Source organism: Pogona vitticeps, chromosome 5 (assembly GCF_051106095.1).
Source record: "Pogona vitticeps strain Pit_001003342236 chromosome 5, PviZW2.1, whole genome shotgun sequence".
Lineage (NCBI taxonomy): Eukaryota > Metazoa > Chordata > Lepidosauria > Squamata > Agamidae > Pogona > Pogona vitticeps.
The window spans coordinates 152,987,444-153,009,488 of record NC_135787.1 but is presented as its reverse complement, the minus strand read 5'-3'; the positions used below and the strand labels follow the sequence as shown (position 1 = coordinate 153,009,488).

Here is a 22,045-nt window from a genome sequence, read left to right as displayed (position 1 = left end):
ACTGGCAAAATGTTAGGAAGAACAACCTTCAGAACACGGTCAAAGAGCCCGAAAAACCCACAACAGCCATTAAACCCAAATGTATTTTTCTCCCATTTTTGCAAACCTCAACCATAACAATTAAAACCATTAGATGAGGAACTTTGGAATGTTTTACGTTTTTCTATTCTGATGACAGGGCAACAAGTTCCAGTGGAAACAAAAGGATTGCTCTCTATCCAGCCTGATTGGGATAGAGTACAAGTTTCTGTTCTTCATCTTGCCTTAGTTGGCATTTGAGGAAAAAACTTTCTGTCACTATCAGCCAAGAAGGAAGAGGAGGAGGAGTGCTTTGGAATGCCCTCCCTCTAGAGATCCGCCTGGCTCCAACACGTTTGGCTTTTTGGTGCCAGGCAAAGACCTTTCTGTTTAGCCAGCATTTTAATTAAATAGTATCCTTTAGCTGGCCATATGAGCAGCAGGATTTATTAATATTAATGTTTTAATGACTGTTTTTAATATAGGGTATTATTATAATATTGCCTATTTTTAATGGTCTTAAATTTTTAAAGTTTTAATGTTGTTGTTTTACGCCACTCAGAGACCATTGTAATGGTGCGGCTAAAATATCCTTAGGCATCCTTCAGTCTCGAAAGTCTATGGTAGCGTGCTCTGTATGGAGGACTTGGAACAGCGTCTAGTGTGGCTGAGGAGGCCAATTCGAGAGTGACAATCCCTTCCACACTGAAGACAAATCCAGTCTGTCCCCTGTCCAGCTCCCTGGTTTTGCTGCTTTTGTGATTTCCTCTTTGCCTCGGCCTGCTGGGCAAGGGTCGCTTCAAATTGGGAGAGGCCACGATGCAGTGCCTGCCTCCAGGCTGAACGCTCAGATGTCAGGATTTCCCATCTGTTGAGGTCTATTCCTAAGGCCTTCAGATCTCGCTTGCAGACGTCCTTGTATCGCAGCTGTGGTCTCCCTCTGGGGCGATTTCCCTGCACTAATTCTCCATACAGGAGGTCCTTTGGAATCCGACCATCAGCCATTCTCACGACGTGCCCAAGCCAACGTAGACGTCGCTGTTTCAGTAATGTATTCATGCTGAAAATTCCAGCTCATTCTAGGACTACTCTGTTTGGGACTTTGTCCTGCCAGGTGATGCCAAAAATCCGTTGGAGGCAACGCATATGGAACGTGCACAAAGGGTCCAGGACTCGCTGCAGTACAGGAGTGTTCTTAGGACACAGGCACTATAGACTTGGATCTTTGTATGTGTCGTCAGCTTCTTATTGAGCCATACTCTCTTTGTGAGTCTAGAGAACATGGTGGCTGCTTTGCCAATGCGTTTATCCAGCTTGACATCCAGAGAGAGGGTGTCAGAGATGGTTGAGCCAAGGTACACAAAGTCATGAACAACCTCCAATTCTTGTGTAGAGATGGTAATGGAAGGAGGTGAGTCCACGCCCTGGCCCATGACTTGTGTTTTCTTCAGGCTGATTGTTAGTCCAAAGTCTTGGCAGGCCTTGCTGAAACGATTCATGAGTTGTTGGAGGTCTTCAGCAGAGTGGGCAACGATGGCTGCATCATCTGCGAAGAGGAAGTCCCGCATGCATTTCAGTTGGACTTTGGTCTTCGCTCTCAATCTAGAGAGATTAAAGAGCTTTCCGTCTGATCTAGTCCGGAGATAGACACCCTCGGTTGCAGTTCCAAAGGCATGCTTCAGCATGACAGCAAAAAAGATCCCAAAAAGTGTTGGTGCGAGGACACAGCCCTGTTTCACTCCGCTTCGGATGTCAAAGGGGTCTGATGTTGAGCCGTCAAAAACTACAGTGCCTTTCATTCCCTCATGGAAAGATCTGATGATGTTAAGGAGACGAGGTGGACATCCAATCTTGGGAAGTATTTTAAAAAGGCCATCCCTGCTAACCAGATCAAATGCTTTTGTAAGGTCTATGAAGGCCACTAAGAGTGGCTGTTGTTGTTCCCTGCATTTCTCCTGCAGCTGTCGGAGGGAGAATACCATGTCAGTGATGGATCTATTAGCTCGAAATCCGCACTGTGATTCTGGATAGACTCTGTCTGCAAGCACCTGGAGCGTCTTCAGAACAACACGGACAAGCAGCTTCCCTACAACGCTAAGAAGAGAGATGCCACAGTAGTTATTGCAGTCACCCCTGTCTCCTTTGTTCTTGTACAATGTGACAATGTTTGCATCCTTCATGTCCTGTGGTACTCCACCTTCCCTCCAGCAGAGACAAAAGATTTCGTACAGTTCGGTGGTGATGATCTCCTTACAGCATTTCAGCACTTCAGCAGGGATGTTATCCTTTCCAGGTCCCTTGCCGGAGGCGAGGGAGTCCAAGGCCGCTTTTATTTCTGCTAGGGTTGGTTCGCTGTCCAGCTCTTCCAAGACAGGTAGGCACTCAATGTTATTTAATGCTTCTTTGGTTACTACATTCTCTCTGGAATATAGCTCAGAGTAGTGCTGTACCCAGCATTCCATCTGCTGTGCTCGGTCCTGGATGAGCACACCTGTAGCAGACTTCAAGGGAGCAGATTTCTTCTGTATTGGACCTAAGGCCTGCTTGATACCATCATACATTCCTTTGATGTTACCTGTGTCCGCTGCTAACTGTATATGAGAGCAGAGCTGGAGCCAATAATCGTTGCAGCATCTCCTGGCAGCCTGTTGGACTTGGCTGCAAGCAGCTCGAAGAGCTTGCAAGTTGTACTCGCTAGGACAGGCTTTGTATGCTGCTAGTGCTCTTCTCTTAACCTCGATGGCTGGCATTAACTCCTCTGAATGGGCTTCGAACTAGTCAGCCATCTTTTGGGTCTTCTTGCCAAAGGTGGACAAGGCGGTGTTATAGACAGTGTTCTTGAAGTGTTCCCATCGTTCAGGTGCATTTGCATTAGCCGGACCTGGAAGGGCTTCCTCAAGTGCTTGGGCAAATTCTTTCACTTTTCTTTGATCGCGAGTCTTGCTGATGTCAATAAGTGGTCTTCCTTCCTTTTTCGTGTGATATACTCTCTTTGTTCGCAGTTTTACTCTACTACACACCAGGGAGTGATCAGTATCACAATCAGCACTCTGGTAACTGCGTGTGATCGTAATACTAGGAAGGCTGGAACGTCTAGTGAGGATTAGATCGAGCTGATGCCAATGCTTGGATCTTGGATGTCTCCAGGAAACTCTGTGTTGCAGCTTCGTGTTAAAGAATGTGTTGCTGACGCAAAGACCATAATGGCAGCAAAGCTCCAGCAAGCGTTCACCATTTTCATTCATCTTTCCAATGCCAAAATGGCCTAGACAAGTGGGCCAAGAATTATGATCAGCACCAACTCTAGCGTTAAAGTCTCCAAGAATGAACAGTGCCTCTCTTTCAGGGACTTTTTTGATAGTAGCTTCCAGATCGTCATAGAATTTGTCTTTCACTTCTGGAGTGGATGACAGTGTTGGTGCATATGCACTAATGAGGGTTACTGGTCCTGCTGATGAGTGGAGCTGCAGAGACAGGATTCTTTCACTCCCCACAGTAGGTGGAACAATGCATCTCAGAAGAGTATTTCTGACTGCAAAGCCAACACCATATTCCCTGGTCTCATTCGATGGTTTTCCCTGCCAGAAGAATGAGAAGTTTTTTTCTTTGACAGATCCCGAGTCTGGCAATCTTGTCTCTTGCAGGGCAACAATGTCCATCTGCAGTCTACTCAGTTCCATGTCAATGACAGCTGTCTTGCGCACATCATCTATTTCTTGCAGGTCGTTAGGAAAGCCGTAGTCAGGAAAGCCAGGGGTCATTGTCCGTACATTCCAGGTGCCCAGCTTTAGGGCAGGAGTTTTCTTACGATTGTTGCATGGTGCACAGTTATCGATCTGCTTGTCGGGTTTGACCCTAAACCCCACGCACCCCGTGAAGTTAACAGACCGTGGCGAGGTAGCACCTTACTGGCTGGGGGCTGCCCAGCTTAAGGCGGGCGGTATCTACCTGGTGAGGTGTAATGACCTCTCCCACCGTCAGAAGTAGCCCCTGGCGTCATGCTCTAGCCAATTGAGCAAGGACTTATAACCGGTAACTGCTACTTCCCGTGTTGTTTCGACGCTGTATGCGAAGCTGGAGTGTCCTCTCCAGAGCACGAAGCCTGGGTAAAATAATATGGAGGATAGGCTGTTACCCAAGCAGCAAATCCCCCCTCTCCACGTCACTGAAATAGTCCAGTGGAAAGGCAAGAGCCAGTACAATTGGTTCCAGTGACGTCGCAGGAGTTGGCGGAATGATATAAACTGCCTCCGGGACTCTGGCTCCGGATTTTGCCTCGAGGTTATCTCCTGAAGCCCTTTCCATAAGTGGATATAGCCACAAGGCAGTGGAGGTTTGAAGTTGGAGTTTTCCTTCTCCTAGATGGGCTGCCTTCCAGGGCTGACGAGCCCCACCTAAATAAATAAGCAGTGCTGAACCCCTAGATTCAGTGATAGGGGGCCAGTGCATTAACATTTCAGATGCTGGTTTCAGTCTCTTTATTGCATACAATGCTGGTTATTGCAAATGAAAGATTAATGACTTGGTATACAACAAAAAAATTCATCATATATGCTTGAAGTCCTGGGAACCAGTGACAGATCAATTAATATTGATGGCAGATCAGAAGCTTGACTGGAGAAAGATTGATTTGAGCTTTGAAAACTGTGGTTGACAATATAACTGAACACAGGAATTTAATTGAATCAATATGGAAACAGTAGATAGGTTTCCAATAGTAATTGAACTTTTGTTCTTATGGAAAGCAGTTAAATGTGTTCTTTAATATTCAGGTTTATTTTGTACATGGCAGAATGGCAACTTTGGAGATAGTAAGATCATTTAGATGAGGAAAACTCATTTTATTGTTTACACTTAACCAAATAACTTTTTTCTTGAGATTGTTTTTTCCCCCTTTAATTTTAAGTAATCAATATTTTTGTTTAGAAAAATCATGGAAAGAATGTGTAAGCCACCAAATCTGCAGGAAACTCAAATGCATGTGAGTTTTGTGCTTTGAGTGTTTACTCATAAAAGTTTTCAGAAATGTAGTCTGTTTCAGCAACTTCAAAAAACCCTGATCACAATACAACTTACTACTTCCTGACCCCTCAAGTGCTGAAACATATTCTAAAAACTAGTTTTTTTAATATCCACTTATAGCCAAGATTGTCAGGAGGTCAATGTTACCAACACCTTGGATATTCACTGTTAACAATTCACTATCACCTTAGAAGCTCATTAAAGGTAAAGGTTCCCCTTGACCTTTAGTCCAGTCGTGTCCGACTCTAGGGCGTGGTGCTCATCCCCGTCTCCAAGCCATAGAACCAGTGTTTGTCCGTAGACAGTTTCCATGGTCACATGGCCAGCGCAACTAGACATGGAACACCATTACCTTTCCACCGTTGTTAGCATCATTTACATACTTTCGAACTGCTAGGTTGGCAGGAGCTGGGACAAGCAATGGGAGCTCACTCCATCACGTGGATGTGATCTTACCACTGCTGGTCTTCTGACCTTGCAGCACAGAAGCTTCTGCGGTTTAACCTACAGCGCCACCATGCCCCCTAGAAGCTCATTACTCTGTTTTAATACACAATTGTCATTTTCTGTTCCCCACACCACTTAGTCCCCCTTTTATGTCTGTGCCTTGTACACTGTGTCTGGAAAAGTGGATTGCGATGCACAAGTGGATTGCGATTCACTGAAACAATTCTGTTCTAAAAGTTGCCAAAATGTTTTTTGTTTTCTTTTGTTATTAATAAATGTCTGTATTTAAAAGCCAGTGGCTGAAATTCTGTAAGTTTGTTACTCATGAAGAGGGCAAGCATTGTAATATTCAGTTGCTTCTAACCGGCAATTAAAGAGTCACTGCTGGGACTTTTGGGGATTCACACTCCGGTTAGCTTGGTGTGCTTGAGAATCTCAACAGGGATCTGTTAACTGCCAGTCAGAAGGCACGGAAAGTTACACTATTTGCTTTCTGCATGTGTAACAGAACAATAGGATTTCACCCCATGTTACATTTGAAGAATGCTTCCTTTTTCTGATAGACTCTAAATCTTTAATACATATATGGCAGGTAGGTATTGCATAGTCCTTCCATACTGGGAACTAGAGATGGGGACGAACCACCAAAAAGGCAGTTTGTCTTGGTTCATGGGTCATCAGCCTTGACTAACAATGAACCATGAATTTCCTCCCAGTCCATCCCCATAGCCCTTGGCCCCCTACCCCCTTCCCACTGCCACTTACCTTGTCCTGCTACATCCTGCTCTGCTGCCGCCAAACAGAAGCTAGGCTGCCAGAAGGTTGGTTTCTGTTCCAGCAGACTATCTTCCATTGCAAACAACAGTGGAGAGGGCTTCCTTTTGGGCAACTTTAACAGAAGCAATCCCCCCCACACTGTTTTCAAAGACAGTGAGGGGAAGGATCCCTTGGTTCAGGCTTCCTCTGTCTTCCTATGCCACACCTTTAATCTAATTTCATGGAAGTTGTTTCAATCCTAAAACAGTATCCAGGGTGAGAAATGGATTGGTTAAGGGCAAAACATTCTAAGCTTAATCCAGACAAGACAGGGTGCTTCCAATCAGTCAAAAGGAAAACTAAAGAAGAAGGCTGGTTGGGGTTACCCTCCTGAAAATACTGCTGCACAGCCCTGTGCCTGGATGCCGACATTTCAGCATTGGCCAAGGATGTGTTTGCACAGTCAAAACTAGTGTACCATCTACTCCTGTTTGTTGAGATGGCTGATCTAGCCATAGCAACACATGCCCTAGTTACATCCCACTGTAATGTACTCTATATGGAGCTGCCTTTGCAAAGTGTTTGGAAACTTCAGCATATCCAGGATGCTTTGAATATACTCATGAATGGATCGGATTGCAGGGAGAACAGAAACTCCTTGTTAACCAGCTTCACTGGCTACAGGTTAATTTCTGGGCACAATTCAAAGTGCACATAGGGAAATAATGATCATACTAACACTAATACCAAAACTAATACTAATATACACAGGTTGACTCTGCTCCTGGGAGACATAGAAGGGAATCAAACTCCCAGCTTCTCTGGCTGTGCAGACTGAGGCCTAACTCCCTGAGCTGGAGGGGAAGGAAGAACTAATTTGGAGACAGTGCTCATTAGCAAACTTACTGATGGCTTCGACAAAATTTAGCATTTCATCACAGTGTTGGTCAAATTTGCCATTAAAGGGACTGTGCATTCCCTGAAAATTAATTTATCTTCACACAACAGAATTTCCATAGAGATATGTGCCTTGAACATCACACTTGCAGATTAAGCTAGTGTTTCTCTTCCAGTGACCATTGAGAAAACAGAGCACACTTAATGCAAGATCTGTTAGTGAGAAAAATCTCATGCCACAGAAGACAGCAATATTTAGCATGTGGGAGAGGTACTGTGAAAAAACACAGGATTTCAAACCCAGACTTTTAAAATTAGGCACTCAAAGCCGTCAATTTGAAAGGATGAATCTATGAGATTTTGTTTTTCTTCCCCTAAAACCTGAAGTTCTTTCCATCTCAAATAGGAAGACATTTGTACTTTTTTGAATAATTATTTTATCAGAAATGAACAAATTCTTATGCATATAGATAACATTAATTGCTAAAGTGTGTTTCATCTGACTTTACTGATGTTGCTGTTCCCTTGCTTCTGTTCCTTTATTCCTTCATCTTCTGTCCTTCTAATTTGCAAATCTCCTTAGAAATGGCTATGGGTAGAATGGCTAAATAGATAAATGGGGAATACTTACTGTCAAGCAGATAGGGATGAGTTTGCCCAGAACAACAGGTTGGCTTTCCATGGCTCATCTCAGACAGAATCATCTCACTGCCCAGATGCTCACTCCACTTGCCTATTTCTGGCATAAAGCAGTGCAGAGAAATTGATCTATACCTCTTTTGCACTATTATTTGGTTACAAGAAAAAATACAGCCACATTCATATTTAATACTAGTTGTCTGACCTATATAGTATTCATAACAAGGCTGCTTTGGGGTAGATGTTATAGGATAAACTGTTTATTTTCTTGAACTCTTATAGCGTGGTAATAAATTATTTGTGTTGAGTATTGTTTAAAAAAGGGGAAGGTATACTTAATGGATGTTCTGATTTTGTTATGTGTTTCATCAAAATCTCAGTATAAATAACAAGACAGTGGTGGTGCTAAATCTTCATGTTCAACATAGTTCTGCACAACACAATCTTCTGTCCCAGCCATTAAACTGAATGTGATTAGAAGAAAATTCTTTCCCTGAATCATGAAGCATGGAGAGTCCATGAAGCATGGCAATATCCTCCCAAAGCCAGTACAAAATGACATTAGATGCTGCCCTCCGATATGCTTGTCCGTCTGCATGACAGACAATGATAATGATAAAATTTTATCTTACATTAGCAGATGATAATGCCATTGTTATCCTACGGTGGTACTGAAAATAACTTTGTTTATTAACATAGCTGCAGCTATTCCATGAATAAAAAGTCTGTTTTCATGGACAAGATTAGATAGAAATCACTGCCTGCCTAAACTGTACCTTACTTTATCAGACCATTGATTTCAGCTGCCTTCATTAAATTTATATGATTTTAAATATCTATAAACCTCAAGGGAAGAATTTTCCATTTACATACAATTTAGGAATACATTTAGAATCCATTGGTAAATTCCACATATATGTACGTATAGAATACGGTGATTATTCAAAAATATTTGGAATGTCTTTTGTTGTTTTCAGCCAGTAGATTAAGAGAAGAATTTCTGTTTCAGTATCAACAATTCCCTCTTTACACCCAAAGGTTTTCTGAATGCTCTCTGCTTCACCCGTTACTAATATTGTTTAAGTTCTGGCCAAACTGTGGAAGGCTGAAATAGCTATAACTAATAGTTCATGCTATTGCTCTTAAGGGCCCCCTTCTCACTTATACAGAAAATCATATCTCACATTTAACTTGGAGCTGAGGGTAATGGAATAGGAGTAGTGGTGGATAGAATGTCATTATAGAACAACTCAGAAATACAACCTGACTGTAACCCATCTGACTCTGGCAAGAGCAGCTAAGAAAGCCCATACCTTTACTACTATTGTGTCTCCATGCAGCAACGAACAATGCCTTTCCAGACTGTGCAAGACCTTCTTCACTAGGTCATAGGGGAATGAGCGTCATGCCTTACTATGCTGTGTCAGCTTCCAAAGAAGAGGACGTCATGCATCTGGGCAAGGCCAGTGTGGAAAGTGAAATGTGATGTTCCTGTTATGAGTATTATTCCAGAAGCTTTTGGAAACAGTGCATTCAACAAGAAAGCATCAGAAAATAAATAATATACAGCATATGCATTTGTCCCAAGGTGAGGTGTAGTTTGAGAACATTAGAACAAACAGACAGCATTTCAAGGCTTCCAGATTGCTAATTGGAAATAGCGGGACACTAGGGAGATGCTGGTTTGGAGTTATAGATTTTATGTTTGCTGTCAGCAGAAGATTTTTAGAAGACTGTGTGAAAGTTCACTTCTCATCTATTATTTTGTGCTGCCTGTTTGGATTCCCAGAGCCTTTGACAAGTAGACAGGTGACCACTTTGCCTCTATCTCAGTGGTTCCCAATCTTTATTGAGTGTTGACCCCCTTTTATAATAGCCAAATAACCCGAGAACCCCCCTACATTTGCATAAAAAGACATTTTTAATGGAGGCAAAGTCATCCCTTCTCAGAAAGTAGTATTTTTTTCTCTCACAGAGGGCCTGTTTCATATTCTTACACATACATGCTCACTTTAATATCTGGTTCTGAAAGGTCAGGGAAGAAATTATTTAACAAGGATTAAATCTAAGGTGGTGCATGACCCACCAGAAAATACTTTGTGACACCTTGGGGGTCATGACCCCCAGGTTGTAGACACTGCTCTACCTCCTCCTTGTTGTGAAGGTGCCTGATGTATTCAGTTTGAACTAATGGGTTGACCCATAGATAGGGCAGTCATCCTCCTTCATGAATAAAGACTGCCTTAACATGAGACAGTTGCAGTGTTTGCTGTCTGACAATTCTGGCACAAGGTGCCAGAACAATCAGTTGCTCATGGTGCATTATTTCCAGGAATTATCTTGAGAAGTATTTCAATATTGGAGTAGGTCAAGTTGATGTAACTCCTACAACCACTTGTCTGGTTAGCTGAGATTCTTCTCAGCTTGTAGATCTCAGGGATGTTGATAGTGTGTTTGGAATGGTGAGGGACAACACCTACTGACTCAATCATTGCTCCTCTTGGGTAAGTAAACATGCAAAGGTGGAACTGATGAAATACATAAGGGAGTCTTAAAATGCTCACTTTACTGAAAGGGCTTTCAGTTCCTGTCTAAAAGAAGTCATTATAAAATTCCTGTTAAAGAAACCTGACCTTGATCTGGAAATCCTGGCTAATTATAGGGCAATCCTAAATTTGCCATTTTAACTAAGTTCATCATTGAAAACGTGCAGAATCTTTAACATACCTAAATATGGAGAACTTTTTAGGTTTTTTGCTCTGTCTCTCCACTCAAGTTATACATTGTGCAGAAACTGTAAGATCACTAGAGACTTGAGCCCATGTTGAGAAGCACACTGTTATTTTTAGTGAGTCAGACTGGCACCTCAAGCTGCAGTACGGTTATCCATTTACCACCACTGATTGTTTTGACCCTGAAAAAATACACCTGCTAACACTGAAAGGAGGAGATGACCTGTTCATAATCCAGTGGCTATGCCTTTGCTCCATTTCACACATAAATTAAGCGGAAACTCAAAGGAAAGGGATCTGAGGCAGGTAAGAATCTGATAAAGGTCAGACTTTCAGAAACATTTTTTACAACAGATCGGGTGCAAGCAATTATCGTGTACCTTTTTATTTCACTTACTTACGTGATGGATGGCTTGACTTTCTCTCCTAGACCAATCCATCTAAGAAAGTAAAAGTGGAAGAATGACAGGCACAATGAAAGTAACAAAGAAAGAATGGTCCACTCTTCACTGTAGGACTTGTCTTATAAGTAAACTTTCAGCCATATTGTTGCACCAGCTGTGATGATTATTTTATGTTTAACAATCTTCCATGTTATGGACAATACACTCATTGTTGTGCAAAGCGACTATTTAGCAATTTTTCTTTTTCTTTTTTGTTTACTCTTTTCAATCAAGAATAAACAGTAGACGTGGTCTAGAGGGGTGGGGTATAAATTTAATAAACAAACAAACAAACAAACAGTAGGGACTGGCCACAACAAGAGTGACTCTAGACTTTAAACAGGAGTTCTCCTTGATTCTGCTCTGAGTTTGCAGATGACATCTGTGATTTTAACTTTGATCCTGAAACCTTCCTCCCGTGATTTACATAACTGAAAAGGATCTGCTTGCTTTTTTTTTTTTTTTTACTTTTATTTATCTGTCACCCATGGTTTATATCTAGATTAACCTTTCCAGAGGAAGAGTTTCAGGCACTGCATCTGGTGGTCTCGTTCTTCGTCAAAGAAAGTGCTGCATTGGAATGCTTTTGCTTTTCATGGAAAATGTTCCTCGAGTCTCTTAGGATGTATTTTAATCAGCTACATCAAACTCTTGGAATTAGGGAAGGATGGTGGACACCATGTCATTGGCATATTATTTATTCATAAGTCTGTTGCATCTCACTTTTGCAAGAGAAGTTTCCAAACATAACAATTAGAATTTAATTTTTAAAACATATTTAAAATAGTATTCCTTAAAGTGTTTTCTCTCAAAATACATGCATTTGTGTCTTAATATATTTCTGCTCTCCTAATACTTTCCTACATTTATTTCCTCTTTCAAATGCAACATTTCCAAAGCATTCTGAAATGTTTTGCTTTGCTTTTTGAATTGAGAACCATTTCAAAACATTCAGCAAACCATAACATCCACCAGGAACCTATATTCTACAGAGTAGATTAATCAAGGATGTATGGATTGAGACAGTTGGCACTGAAGTTCTAAAAAAAGCAAGTTCATCAAACAAACCCTAGGTGTAATATTATGTTATAAATATGCAGATGTCAATCGACTATGATATTATGTCATCAGTATGCAGATTGCCATAATTTAGCCATGGCTAGCCACTGTCAGAAAAAAAGAGTGTTGAGCTTGATTGCTCTTAGACACTTTTCTGCAGCTGTAGTTTGGATTGATTTTCTTTCATCCTCTCTCTGTGTCTCACACATGAAAGTACACAAACTTTTGAATCTGAAGCCTTAGTCCAGTGTTTGGAAAAGGATTAATCTGAATGTGTAAATAGGTAGAGTTGTCATTCTGCCTTGCCCAAAAAGAGGGCCTATCTGAAGAGGAAATTCTATGTTGCATATAGAACCACTGTGGACTCTGAAAATTATGAGGAAGGGCTCCACATGAAGCAAACTGCCTCTTCTTCAGACTGTCTTTTCTTATGTGCAGACAGTGGCAGGGCTACAGCTCTTTCCCTGCTCACTTGAACCCTTTTCCAAACACCCGATTATGGTTTAATTTTTCAACAAAGAGGTCTCTCTTTGAATTTAGAGACAGGGAAGAAATGATTGGTTAATGCTGGATAGATTGACAGTCATCCCAGGCCAGAAGGCCTCTCCCAGCCAAACTTATTAAAAGCAGCATGCAAGGTTGCCAAAACTGCAACAGATATTAAGTGTAAACCACATTCATTGGAATACCTAGAGTACCCGGGCCTTCAGACATCTGTAAACAACAATGGGTGTGGTGCATGTATAAAAAAGCAGAATAGCACTTTTTTAATGTTAGGGGTATTCTCTGTATTGTCTCATAGTTGTTTCTAATATTATTACTAAAATCAAGCTACAGACAGAGCACTCCATCACAGAGATGGAAAGATTATCTTAAGTAGTTAACAGATGAATAACCTGCAGGCATGTAGATTGCTCTGTAATTAAATTTTAAATGAGTAATGATATATAACTAAGACCACACAGCATTTTCTTTTATTACAGTGCACTATGCAGAAATCTTGAAGACATAAATACATATTAATTTAGAAGTACAGTAATATTTGCTCATTGGGAAGCAGCATGATGAAGGAACGTATCAGGTTAATTGCTTTGCCTTGACTGTTCAAGCTGCAGACCATGATTGCTCTTGGTATTGGTCAAATTCATGTTTTCTTGATGATGGCTTTGATAATCTGTGTTGGAGGATACAAGTTACTAGAGAGTAATTTCCCAGAATGTATAGTTTGTCTCTAGCATAAAATAATTTCTTAGAAAAAGAATCTAGATGCAAATAATGCCTGATAAAGATTTGTACATCAAGATTTTCTTTTCTTTTAAAATATATAATTTGGCATGCAGCTTTGACATTCAGAATCTTAGTTCTATTTACAATAGTGGCTAACAGAAAGAAAGGTTTGTATAATAATTAGGACATGTTACTAACATATTTGTTAAATGGGTCTAGGGGAACATTTAATTGTCTTAATACAAATTTTATGTATAATAGCTTTCTCACCATTGCACACCAGATATTTTGATCACCTGTTCCAATTAATAACTAGGAAGAATCAGCACACACATTGCCCTCTCTATGGCTTCTCCCTACCTGCACTTGCAGGAACAGGAATGAAAAAAATACTCACTAAATGTTGTCTTCTCATCAGTTCCAGCTGTCTTAATGGAATGAGTCACCTTAATATGGAATTTTAAAGTCCTGTGAGATTCCTTACCTCCTATCAAGAGCAAAACAAAGAGGCTTTTTTTACTACTTCAGTCTCTGTAATTTGTAAAAAGTGTCTGTAGCTTTCTCTCCCTTTGAGAAGGAAAGTATACACACTGCAAACATAGAACCACTGGCTGATTGTTCAGAAGGACACAAAGAAACTATCCAGTGCTTCAGATTCTTAAATTAAACAATGATAATTCTAGTTTGGCACAATTTGTGCAATTTTCCAAATACAGTAATGTGAATTGTGTAATTTGGCAAATAAGTCAGAAATTTATGCAAAATGTTGTTCTCATTAGTTGTGAGAATTCTATCAGCAGCACACAGGAAATATCATTGCTGAGCAGAAGAATGTTGCAATTCCTTGTCCCTCAGGTGAGCAGAAGACAAGCAGAGGCTTGCATCTCTATCTGCAATAGCAGTGACACGTTACAGGTGATACTATCCTGCAGTACTTTTAGGACATTCCTGGAATTTGGGTCAAGGAAAAGTTCCAGAGAAAGTCTTTTATTGTGGGGTCTCCTTTTAAGTTTAAGGAGAGAAAGGGGAAATCCTCAGCCACATTATAAGATTAATTAAGATATGAGGCAAGCTTTCATTGGAATTTAGAAGATTTTCTTTCACATGCACTATTTTGTTTTAGAGGGGGAGGGAGATCATTTCCTATAAATCACCCTAAGGGTTTTTTTTCCAAAATGTTGGCCCACTGGTAAGCTATCTCCAGCATCAAGCCTCGCATCAAGGCCTCAGACAAAGTGTGTTTCAGATTTGCTATCTAAAATATAAGAACTGCACCTCAGGGACTGAAACTGGGATGCATGCAAGAAAAGCATGTGGTCTCCCATGGAGCTTTAAGCGCTTTTGGCATGAGCAATTAATGGCCAGAGCTTTGTAGTTGTCTATCTTCACTGGCTTCCAGCTGAATTGAATATTCATTTAATGATACCTGATCACACCTTAAGGTTGTTCATTCTGAGAACCAACCGCTGGACTAATAAAAGGCATCACCTTTTCCTCTTTCATCTCTAACGCTCATGTGGATAATGAATTTAAAATAGAAATATGGGCTTCATTGTGCACACGGTCTTATTCTACCTGTTGCTGTACTTCTAAGAAGCCTTTCACATTCCAGTGAAAGTTAGAAAATCAGCATAAAGTTTCTGAAGCATAAATGTGAAGGGAAGCACACTGAAACATTCTTTTTCTGGCTTGTGAATCATTTGCCAAGAGGATCTCACTGAAACCAATGCAGAAAGGTGGGGAAATCTGTCCACTTCCCTTGCTGTATTTCTCTAGGATTAACTGGAAGAAAATATTCCTCCATTTCCACTGGTCTGATTCAATAGTTATTGACCATATTCTGCCTGATTGCCATAGAGACAGAGTTTAGAAAAGTTACTTTTCTATAATTTAGAAAAGTTACTGATCTATAACTCTCAGAGTCCTTCAGGCAGCATGACTTCTGGCTGGGCAATTCTAGGACTTGTTTAAAAAAATGACTTTTCAAAACTGTGCATCAAGGTATCAAAAGTGAGAAGAACGAGGCAGCATTTCCCAATCAGCACTCACGTGGCTGAATACACAAGGATCCATAGCCAGGCTTCTGTGTGTTAAGTACTTAAAATCCTCCACCAGAATGGATCTGTCAATTTTACTTTCCTCCATCATTGATTTTTGAAAACCTCCAATACTTTCTAACCCCCCCCCCCACACACACACACTTCAAGGTTCTGAGACAGTCCCCTCCTTCCTGTTGTTTCCATTGTTAGTCGCCTTTCTTCTATTCTCCATTTTCTGCTCTCCAAAGAGAATTCCTTATCATTGATTCTGTGAGTTAAGGCTTGTACATAATGCCTATGCTTCCTTCTGAGAAAGAGAAAAAGAGAGATGGACAAAATCATCAACTCTAAATAAATATTTTTGTTTTCTTTCAGCAAGAAGCAACCGAACCGATCATTGTTCAGTTTCCAATGTGAGGTGTGAAACTGGACATATCTCTCCATGTTTATATCTCTGCAATAAAAAATGGAATAAACAGATTTTAAGTCCATCCAACAAGGGGAAAAAGTGACATCTTAGCTACTCCACCTTCACAAAGTCTGATGATCTAATGCCATGGTGCTGAGAACAACAATAACAGACTGGTTTTAGAGTTCATCAGGTCTACAGTGGATCCAGCATGATCTTTTGAGACCCAATGGTTTCAATCACAAAGAAACTAACTCTAGATGCAACACAATCACACTAACAATCAGATCCCATGTCCCTAATGGAAGCACCTATACTGGCAAATTTGGAGGACATAAACAAAATTATACTTTACAGTCTGTTCCTTGTTCTTTTTCTCTGGTGCTAAAGGATAGGATTCTGTTTCATGAAAGGCTATTAGCACACAGAGGTCATAAATCATTGCAGGTGTGAAATGCAATCATACTCCATTGTCTCTTAGAGCCTAACATGAACCTCTGTATTCCATCTCATACGTCTGAAGGGGTGGGCAAAGTTCTGTGAAAGGTTACATTACAATACAACAGTAAAGATGCCACAACTTTTTCCCTCCTTTTTAATGTTTTATTTGGGGGGGGGGTTGTGTGCCTGAGATGCTTGCATTTACTTTCTCACTTCTGATTTAATTTGGTTTGACAAAAGAACAGAAGATATTTATTAGCTTGCCTTCACGTCTGAGTTTGAACTCCTGCAGATTTCTGTGGAGCTGTCTCTTTGCTCAAGATATAAGGATTGATCAGGCTTACTCTGCAGATTCCTCATGAGGGTGACCTTAACCAGGGAGAGCAGCCTTAGCAACATGGTGACATTCAAGGGCTCAGTTGCATTGCTGGTCAGACATACAGAGGAGCATGTTGCTGTAGCCTGATTGATCTGTCAATTTAGATCAGTAATGCTCGCTACCAGAAGGGCAAGGCTATCAGGAAATCTCTAGTAAATTAGATAGATAACCTCCAGCCACCAATTTATCTTAGTATCTAGCACAAATAGCTAGCGCTGCTTCAGCTATTACCAAATGGGGGGAAAAAAGAGATGGCACAGAGTCCCCAGGGATATCTCTGTCCAAGCAGAATCACTTTTCAGTAATACATAAAATTGAGCACCTTTTTATTGCCTGGGAAGACATTGTTTATAGACCTGTTTGTGGAACTCTTTTCTCCAGCTGTCTTGCAAATTTCACCAATGCAGAGGTCTCTGTGTTTTTTCCCCTGGACTCACAATCATCTCATCCGGGACATTAATTAATACTGAACACTGAAGAAACAATACAGTCACCTCTCAAGATCTCCTTTCTTAAAAATAAATATATTTATATTTAGAAAGATTTCCTAAATATAAAGAACTCCTCAATGGACAAAAGATGCTCTTTTAGGTGTCTAATATTTTGTTTCTCTCTTTAAAAAGAAAACAAAAACAAACAAAAAAACTGTTGTGGAACACATTTGTTCAGGATGCTGTTGTCCAGATCTGATATTTGTTCACATAAGTCAGTAAGAGTCAAATATATTAAATCTTAGAATAATCTTATAACTGCAGAGCTAGTTCTAAAGGTTGAATCACAACTCCCAGTATTGCTCACAACTGGTTACGCTGGGGGAAGCAGGTGGGAAATCCAGCCTGCCAACACCTGGAGGGTCACACTTCTCCCATCTTAGCTTTCCCATGGATCTTGTCTTACTGGACATGGGTACAAAATGCACTGTATCTATGGCAAAAATAGGTCTCCTCCAGTATTGTAAATTAGGGATGGGCAAAATATGTGTGAGACTCTAATACAGGGTGCAATCAGGAGAAAGACCACTTTTTTCTCAGCAGAGTTTTACAGGAGGGTCTTTGACAAAAGAGCTGTTTGCTTTAATGAAATGTGGCCCCTACACACAAGCCTCTCTGACTGACACACAACTTATAACTAGAACCAGTTGGGGCAGACCAGATCTGCATCATCATATTGGACAGGAGCTGGATATAACTACAGTATTTCATATTTACTTACTTACTCACTCACTCATATTTACTTTCTTACTTACTTCGAGCAACGGCACTCAAGGTGGCTCACAGATTACTCAAATAGCTAGGAAGCAAGCAACACACAACAAATATTAACATTATTAAACACGGAAATCTTAACATTATCATATAAAAACAGAATAAGAAGTACCAACACATTTTACAAGCTTGTTAAAAGGATATATTGACAGCAAATGTAGGGCAACTAGCTATTCTAAATTAGGTATTAAACACGAAAAATTGTTGGAAAAAATAATTCTCAGTTGCTGCTGAAAAGAGAAGAGAGGGAGAAACAGACAGCCTAACCACACAGGAGAAAGTAATCCATAACCGGGGGACAACAGCCAAGAAAGCCCTCTCTCAGGTCTCTGTCAAACATACCTGTAAAGGTGACAGGACTGAGAGAAGGGCCTTCCTTGATAATCCTAAAAACCAATGAGGGTTATATGGAGAGATATGGACCATCAGATAGCCTGGACCCAATCTATACAGGGTTTTATGGGTATAAATTAGGGTCAGAAACTTTTAATTAGGCTCAGAAACAGACTGGAACACAGGAATTACATGAACTGGAACGACTGGAACACAGGAATTACATGAACTGGAATTATCACCATGAGTCCCAACTTGGACTGGGGTTTCCTTCTGCAGCCACTTTTTGCTCCCAGGAAAAATGCCTACTGTGTAGCATTTAAGCTACAACCAATTGCTTTTTAAAAAAGAGATGCGAGACCAATTACCTGCTTTTCATTATGTCTAGTTTGGCTTTTGTATTTGGTTTACCAAACACAGTGTCTATCACACTGTTAAATATCCCTCATTGCCCAATAGCACAAGACTTCCAGATAATGGCAGAAGATTAATAGATTTTATATCTCATTCTTGTTACTATTCTAGCAGAAGGCTGTAGCTTTACATTTAGATTCAAGTAGGATATTGATTCTATTCATTTTACTACACTGGGGATTTCAGTGTTGAAAGTATTCTGTCTTTCTGTCAATCTCCATTGCTAACGTACTCATTTGGATTCCACTCTCAGCTTACAAGGAAAAATAAAAAGCATACAGTGGTTAACAATATATATGTAAGAATTAGTGTTTTCCCATGGCACCATTGGATTCAGATAATTGGTTTAGTCTATTGTTTCTGCTATCTTTTTTTCCATTGACGAGATTCTAACAGATGGATTCATTCAGCATGATGGTTCTTCCTTTTGTTATGAATACAACCATCTGCTTTATGCTCCCTTATCCAGGAACCATTTGTAGGACTGACCAGTATTCTGCATTGCTTCTTTTACCTTAATTCACACTTTGCAGGTTGCACAGTCTATGACTTATTTGTGTTCCTCCTTTTTTTTTTACATTATAGAAGCTTTGCTCTGAAAGCTTAGATCCAGGTATACCATGAATTGTAATCAAATCTGTGTCTGTCCGTTTGTCTAAAAGCGATAGAACTGTACATCAGATGCAGATAAATCCCCAATTACTAGCCAAATCAATCTTACTAAAACACATTTGTATAAGGCCATAATTCAGTTCCCAGGTGAAACCGTCTGAATTTACAAATCAGTTATTAACTGGAGTACAAATTTAATTGGACAGGGTAGAAATCACTTCAACCCTTGTTTGTTCATTTGTTTTAAAAGCAAGCTTTAAAGGTGCCTAGTATGCAAAAAAAAAAAAAAAAAAAAACTGTGCCTAGCTGTCTGAAACCTGGTAGGTTTATTCCACTCTTTTAGGTTTTTCATGTCTCCAAATGTAATGTGTGCCAGTGTAATGCCAAAGGAAAAGTTGCTGCTCTTTGGGCTTTGTAAAGCAAGTCAGTGGGGACTAAGTAAAACCTGGAATGGAATAGGGTGGGAACAGGGACTTCTTAATAAATATTTGCATTGACCACTGGATCATGTGATCAGTTCTGTTTTACCTCCTTAGCAACTTCTGTATTTGCCTGTGTTGGAACATTGTATTTGGGCATCACTCTGGCTTGAACCCTTACCCACTAAAACATTGTCTAAACAACAAACAGAAAGTTGCCACAAAAAAATTACATACTTCGGCAAGTGGCTGGGTCAGACTGGGGTGCACACCCACAATCAATAAACTTGATCCCTATGCTACTTCATGGCAGAATATGCTGGTATTGTATCATACAAATCAGCAGATGTCAAATGGATGTAGTTCTTAATGAGTCAGTGCCTGAAACCTACCACCATTGAAAAATTCTATTATTTGGCTGGTATTGCCTGTTCAGAAGTACATTGAGAGATGCTAGCAAATAATGGATGAAATAAGATAATGTAGTACCAAACCTATCCACTTCATGGACACCTTAGACAACGACTAAAACTGAGGAAAATTGTTCGGCACACATCCCAAATATTAAACCAGACACGGCTAGGTTAAACCTATGGAGAACAAAAACAACACACTTTGCTGAATAGATGAATGCTGAAGAGTGTTTTCCACAAGAACAACACTCTAGCTCAGTGATGTCGAACTGTGGCCCTCCAGATGTTCTTGGCCTTCAACTCCCAGAAATCCTGGCCAGCAGAGGTGGTTGTGAAGGCTTCTGGGAGTTGAAGTCCAAGAACATCTGGAGGGCCACAGTTCGACACCACTGCTCTAGCTGGACCATCTGGAAGTCACTTAATAGAATTTGAAATGAAGTAGGAAGATCAAAGAATATTTCAGTAAAATGTTTCAGTAAAACAGGACATTTTTTTCTGTGACTGAAGAAATTCAGTCAGTGCAGCACACACATGGATGCAATTTATGTTCTACCACGGGTACAAAAGAAGATCTACGACAGTGGTGGCAAACCTTTTTGTGCTCACATGCCCAAACTGGGGAAAAAACAACAAAAAGCAGCGGCAGTGGCGGACCTGGAGGACCCAGAACCAGAGGTGGCAGACCAAGAACTGGAAGTGGCAGTGGAAGGGGGAATCCCGACATGGAGGTGCCTCAAGACCCCTCTGTTGCCAGCACCAGTTGCTCCAGATCTGCCTGCCGAAGCGCCAGTACCAGCTGCAGCCACCTCCTGAGGTTTGGCTGTGTGTGGGGGAGAGGGGATTAGCGATCTGGTGACTTACGGCTCGCCTGCCAGCAGAAAAGGCTCCACATGCCAGCTGTGGCACGTGTGCTATAGGTTCACCATCGCTGATCTAGGAGATGGCTAAGATAACACTATGAAGTAACTCACTTCTGGTCAAAAGTAGTTTAATTATCTTAATGTTTCAATTTGTTTTAATTTTGGATATGCACCCATAATTTAAAATTGTGCAACACCCTGCTTCTCTTTGTTGGGGACATCCCTTGCTTTCTTCCCAGACAAGAAGCCAACTAATAAGCAAATGCTGGTTAATCTTTATCTTCTACCTTCTCATCACATTTTTTTCTAAACAAGAGATAAAAGAAAAGTGAGCAAGTAGATGGATATATCAAGCAGGAGCTCAACTGCGAGCATAACTGGTTTTTCATTTCTGTTTGGGTAGAAACAGCTACATGTAGAAAACTGTGCAGTGGCCCTCCTGTTGAGGCTTACATGCAGTATATCACTACAATTACTATGTCAGTTTGTGCTGGTTTCAGTTCATTCCTTAATTTAGGTTCTAAATTAAGATTTTCATAAAATAATGATTTCATTCAGAGAAATTACACTAAGACACATTTCAGTTTTTTAGTTACCTAGCTGTCCATTTCTGGAGTGTTCCCCCCCCCACTCAGTATTTGTTTCTAGTTGTCAATAAATTAAAAAGATGTATTATTTTGCTGAGGGTGAATTTTGCATTTCAGCTGATAAAGTCAGGCTCCCTTGCTGGGCATTGCAGATTGTAGAGTTAGCTCAGATGATATTTCAAATAATTCCACGCTGTTTCCCTCTGCTCCTTTCACTCAAAGTAACAAAAATCCAAATCATCAACAACATCACTAGTACTTGTCAGGCTGTGTTTCAGTCATGCCACAGATGGATGCTTGCAGATCTCTCTACAAGGTGAACTAATATTCAGAATCAGATGTGAACCCACCCAGCCAGATCCATCTGCTTCACAGAGGCAATTCTGCAACAGGAAGGTTCTAGGTCCCACCAAAATCATTTTTTAAAAAATTTGTGTTTGGTAGATGGCAGATGATTTTGTGTGTGTGTGTGACTGTAGGTCATTGTGCCATAGAAGCTTTAGGTGACTCTTCTGCAATGGAAAAGCTTCTGTTGAGAGAAAGGAGAGAGGAATGATTAGCCTTCTCCTCTTTCCAGACACCCTCAGAACCTGCCCAAAAGAGTTGAAGACCCTCTAGTGCAGAGTAGAAGGTA

General features: G+C 40.6%; 1 protein-coding gene across 11 annotated transcripts in view; it reads left to right on the top strand.

Annotated features, from left to right (window-relative positions):
• The window catches only part of MGAT4C (MGAT4 family member C), a 435,723-nt gene that overhangs the window by 277,078 nt on the left and 136,600 nt on the right, over positions 1-22,045 (top strand). For 6 of the 11 annotated variants that reach the window (XM_078394813.1, XM_073000300.2, XM_078394811.1 and 3 more), the window contains one exon: positions 9,120-9,367. The exons of the other annotated variants lie outside the window; for them this stretch is intronic. The gene's annotated coding sequence lies outside the window, so the exon portion shown is untranslated. The remainder of the gene's footprint in view (positions 1-9,119; positions 9,368-22,045) is intronic. 11 annotated transcript variants of the gene reach the window in all.